This window comes from Ursus arctos, unplaced genomic scaffold (genome assembly GCF_023065955.2).
Source record: "Ursus arctos isolate Adak ecotype North America unplaced genomic scaffold, UrsArc2.0 scaffold_1, whole genome shotgun sequence".
Classification (NCBI taxonomy): domain Eukaryota; kingdom Metazoa; phylum Chordata; class Mammalia; order Carnivora; family Ursidae; genus Ursus; species Ursus arctos.
In genome coordinates this window covers 28,372,510-28,377,958 of record NW_026622763.1, presented here as the reverse complement: position 1 = coordinate 28,377,958, position 5,449 = coordinate 28,372,510, and the positions used below count along the sequence as shown (strand labels likewise).

The window sequence follows — 5,449 nt, the reverse complement described above, 5'->3', positions numbered from 1 at the left end:
TTTAAATTATGTTAACTGGGGTGCCTGGGTGCCTCAGTCAGTTAAGCATCTGCCTTTGATCAGATCATGATCTCAGAGTCCTGGGATCGAGTCCCACATCAGGCTCCCTGCTGACAGGAAGCCTGCTTCTCCCTTTCCTCCCTGCTCATGCTTTCTCTCTTGCTTGCTATCTCTCTGTCTCTCAAATTAGTAAATAAAATCTTTTTTAAAAAATTATGCTAACCACTGTAGTTCCTTTACATTTTCATATGACTTTTACAATAATCTTCTCTATGTCCACAATTTTGTTGTTATTTTAATTAAAAATGCATTTAGGGCACCTGAGTGGCCCAGTCGGTTAAGCATCTGCCTTCAGCTCAAGTCATGATCTCAAGGTCTTGGGATCGAGTCCCACACTGGGCTCCCTGCTCGGGGGGAACCTGCTTCTCCCTCTCTCCCTCCTCCCTGGTTGTGCTCTCTCTCTCTCTCAATCTCAATCAAATCAATAAAACCTAAAAAAAAAAAAAATCCATTTAACCTAGATGTCAATTTAAGGACAATTGAAATCTTCACTATGTCAAATCTTCCAAACCTTGAACAGAATATATCTATTTATTTAGATCTTCTTTAATTGATTTCATCAGCATGTTGTATTTTTCAGCATGTAAGTCCTACACATATTGTTTTAGGTTCAGACCTAATCATTTCTCTTAAACAATCTTAAGTGGGATTGAATTTTAATCTTTTTTTCTATGTGTTTATCATCAACATATAGAAAGACAATTACTTTTTTGGTATTTATTTTGTATCCTGCAAGCTTGCTGAATTGACTTATTTTCCAGGAATTTTTAGTAGAATCCTTGGGATTTTTGTGTAGACAATCACGTCATCTGCAAATCCTTTCTAATCTGTATATTTATTTCCTTTGCTCATCTGACTTCCAGAACCATGCTGAATATATAAGAGCAGATAACTTTGCCTTCTTTTTCTTTTTTAGATTTTATTTTATTTTATTTTTTTATTTATTTGACAGAGAGACAGCCAGTGAGAGAGGGAACACAGCAGGGGGAGTGTGAGAGGAAGAAGCAGGCTCCTAGTGGAGGAGTCTGATGTGGGGCTCGATCCCACAACGCTGGGATCACGCCCTGAGCTGAAGGCAGAGGCTTAACGACTGCGCCACCCAGGCGCCCCATAACTTTGCCTTCTTAATCGTAGGGGGAAAGCATTCAAATTCTTTACCATTAAGTATTGGCTGTAGGCTTTTTATAGATGCTCTTTATCAAGTTGAGGAGGTTTCCCTCTTCTCCATTTTTTCCGAGAATTTTCATTATGAATTGTGTTGAATTTTGGTCAAACGCATTTTCTGTATCAATTGATATCATATGGTTTTTCTTTTCTTTAGCTTGTTAATATGGTGGATCATATAATAGCTTTTGAGGACTGAACCAATCTTGTATCACCGTAATAAACCGCACTTGGCCATGGCATATAATTCTTCATATATATTACCTAATTCTATTTGCTAATATGTTACAGATTTTTGTGTCTAATTTCATGAGGGATATCAGACTATAGTTTTCTTTTTCTTTACTGTCTTTATATAGTTTTAGTATCAGTGTAATACTAGCTCCATAAAGTGAATTTAGATGTATTCCCTTGTCTTCTCTTTTCTGGAAGAGACTGCATAATTTGTTCTAGTTCTTTCTTAAAAGTTCAATGGAATTTCCCAGTAAAACGACTTGGGCCTGGTGATTTCTTTTTCATGAGTTTTTAAATTATGAATTCAATTTTCTTAATAGTTGCAGGACTATGGGTCTCTTTCCCTCTCTGGCCACAGTAGAGAAAGGAGCTGCCGCCAAGTCCGCCCACCTACAATGGATGGTTGCGCGAACTGCTCCAGCTTCCTGATTAAGAGGAACAAGAAGTCAAACAGTACTGAGCCCAGTAACCTGAAGGCTCGCAACTCATTCCGCTACAACAAGCTGATTCACTGCAAGACTGTGGGCGTGGCGCCAGTGGCCCACGGCAGAGCTGTAGTGGTGGTCATGAAGTGGAGATGGGGGCCGCGGAAACCCGCCACCTCCTACATATGGACCAGCAGCAGCAAGTATGCACCGGCTACCCTCAGCAGTATCAGGCGCATGATCCGCAAGAGCAAGTACTGCCCAGACCTGTGGATGGCTGCCATTCACATAGCCAGCGCCATCCTGCACAGTCAGAAGCCTGTGATGGAGAAGAGGAAGCAGCCCGCCCCACCAGGAGCCCCTGAGCACCTGCCCCCATCTCCAAAGCAATAAAGATATCAACCACGGGGGGTGGGGGGGCATAGTTGCAGAACTATTTAAATTATCTATTTCATATTTAGTTATTTGTGGTCATTAGTGCTTTTCATGAAATTGATCCATTTCATCTAAGCCCTTAAGTTTATCTGAGTAATTTACAGTATTCGACTATTTTCCTTTTTATGTCTGCAGGATCTACAGTGATATCCCCTGTTTACTATTAATATTGATAATTTGTGCCTTCTCTTTTTTTATCAATTGGTGAATTTTATTGATTTTTACAAAAAAGTTTTGTTTTATTGTTTTTCTCCTTCCCATTTTATTTATTTCTGTCCTTATATCCTTCTGTCTGCTTGCTTTATGTTTATTTTTACTTTTCTTTTTCTACATTCTTAAAGTAGGAGTTGAAATTATTGTTTTGAGACTTACTCTTCTTTCTCACGTATTTAATGCTGTAAATTTCCTTCTTGGTACTGATCTAGCTGTGTCACACACATTTTGGTATGTTCTATTTTCATTTTCATTCAATCCAATATATTTTTTATTTTCCTTCAGACTGTTTCTTTGACCCATAATTTATTCACAAATGTTTCAAGTAGCTCAAGGCTGAAAGGTATCCTACTTCCCCTGTCTTCCAGGACTCTAATGACAAGAATGTTAGATCTTCAGGTATAATCCAGAGATCTATTAATTGTCTTTTCTCATTCTGTTTGAGATTGGCCTGCTTATTGGTAGGACTAGTTATTTTTTTATTGAACCTGAACTTCTTGGATATCAACTTATGAAATTCTGGATCTTACATGAATCTTTAATTTTTGCTGGCCTCCTCTTATGCCACTCCAGCAGGGAAATATGGGGCACCATTGCATCATGCATGGACAGTTTGGGACATTAGTCCAGATTCCCCACTCAGTCTCTGTTCACACCAGGGGGTGGGGTGGGGGGTGAATTGGCATGGTGCCCAGGTGGTATCAGTAGAGTACCAGTGAGTAGCCAGAACTCCCACCTGTGCCCAAGAGTACTAGGGAGCACTTTTTGTAACTTTTTGTATCACATCTATAATTAAAATGATACAAGCACATTCCAAATCATGAACAGTCACCATTAATGAAAAATATCACAAAAAAGTAGAACAATTTTCAAATCAACTCTTACAACAATTCAAAATATTAAAACAGTTAAAATTATAGATAACAAATCCAAAAGCTCTTCCATTCATTGATAAATATAATGCTGAAACTTCCTTCAATAATTTTGAATCCAACAGAATGTTTTTCTCATTAAGATCCAACTTATGAACATACATATCATTAGAGCACCTACCATGCAACTAGTATGGACATCATTACAAGAATACAAATGATCTACAATAAGATAGACGAATTCATATGTAAAGTAATGATGTAGAGCTTCTGCCCTCAGCTCTGTCTACTAAGGGTTTCCACCTTGCTACCATTCAGTCCACTGAGTTCCCATCCCAGGCACAATTCAGACTACACAGCTTTTCTTTTGAAAACCTGAAAAAGGACTCCTCCAGAAGGTCCAAAAGACCTTGATTCAAAATGGACACAATGAGTTCTACAGCTGGCCACTGAAATACTTATCTAGACCTTCACGGCTGAGTCTAGAGCACCACAGGCACATAGCAAATACTGGACATTACTCGTCCTGTTCGCCATCTGTAAGCTTTCACTATCAGACCAACTTGACATGGCTGCTTAAGACCAAAGATATAGCAGCCTGGGGGGTAACAGGCCAGGAAGTCTAGCTGTTCTGGCCCTGACCAGACAGGGACCCCCCAAAACCGTGCTGCACAGTGCACATGGGCTTCCCCCAGATTATGTAACTTCATGCGCCAAGGTCCACGCACAATCTGAAAAATGCCATCTCTTCTTGTGACATGACAGAACACTCATCTCATGTGACAGAACATGAGAAAACATTTATAGGGAAGTAAAATTTTTAAAAATAAATCTTGTTTTCCTACTAAAAAATTATGGTAATACCTGGGGCATGGTTCTTGAAATGCTCACAGTGATGAAATACTTACAAGCCTATCACAATTTGATGAGAAAAAAAGACAGAGCTTTTGGCCAGATCCACGCACACTAGCCAAGCAATATTAAGGAAAGTGTGGAGATTTCTATTATCCTTAGTCATGGAACAGACCGCCTATTTCCAAGTGCTCTGAAGTATTGTTTATCTCATTACAAAATCACCATTTTTGCATCCCCATCATGTGTCCCCCTCCTCAAGTAAGCAGACAATTGACCCTCTCCTCCTCAAACAGTGGGTCTTGGTATTTCTAGGTTGTCAACAAAGTTTTCAAGAGTGCATCTTAGACAAAAAACACTAAAGACTTTGTATTATATCTTTCATAGGCTATTTTTTAAAATTTTGACATGTTTTTTCTACTTTCTTATTTTTTAAAAGTTCATGCTGTTGACAAATGAGAGAATGATAACAGGAGAGATTACATATTCAATGTTCTTTTCATTAAGCAGAAATATGCTAACTCTATATCTGTTCTTATTTTTTTTTAGGTTTACTGGTCTATAAAGTACAAGTCAGAGAGCCCCCTTACAAAATGAGCATTTAGTCTTTTATAACCTTCAGAAATGTATCATAAAATTAATTTTCCTAACTCAAGATTAAAATGCAACTAAACATTGCATTTGGGCTAAAAAATGCAACAACGAAAATAATGGAAATCGAATAGGATTTGCATGGTGTTTTAATATTTAAGATTAGCAAAGCTGTTATGCAAAAGTATCTATAAAACTATATCTGAAACAAAAAATAAAATAAAGGCATCATGAGGCCCAACCTGTTAGATGGCCTGAAATTGTATTATATTCCAAACGCTGGTGTTTGCTGGCCAGGCACTGCCTGATGCAATTCCTGTTAGCACAATACAGCAACTGGCATTATACTGGCATGGCCTCAGAGGAGCCCCCGTTGACAGCTATGGGAACAAATTAATTCTCACTTTGTCTTTCATTTTAGTTGTCACTAACAATGCCTCCGCCTTCCGGCTCAGCATCTCAATATTAACTTACAAGCATGAAACAAGAACTTAATCACGGAATGTTTGGGGATTTACTTTTCAACAGCTGAGATACTGAAGGTGAGGTAAGAGCAAACATTTGTTGGTGGGGAACAGTAATTAGGTTCAGACAGAAGGTACA

The 5,449-nt window shown here is 38.5% G+C and overlaps 1 pseudogene; it reads left to right on the top strand.

Moving 5' to 3' along the window:
* The first annotated feature begins 1,788 nt into the window (after positions 1–1,788).
* On the top strand, positions 1,789–2,276 carry LOC113263357 (60S ribosomal protein L28-like; annotated as a pseudogene).
* Positions 2,277–5,449: the final 3,173 nt, after the last annotated feature.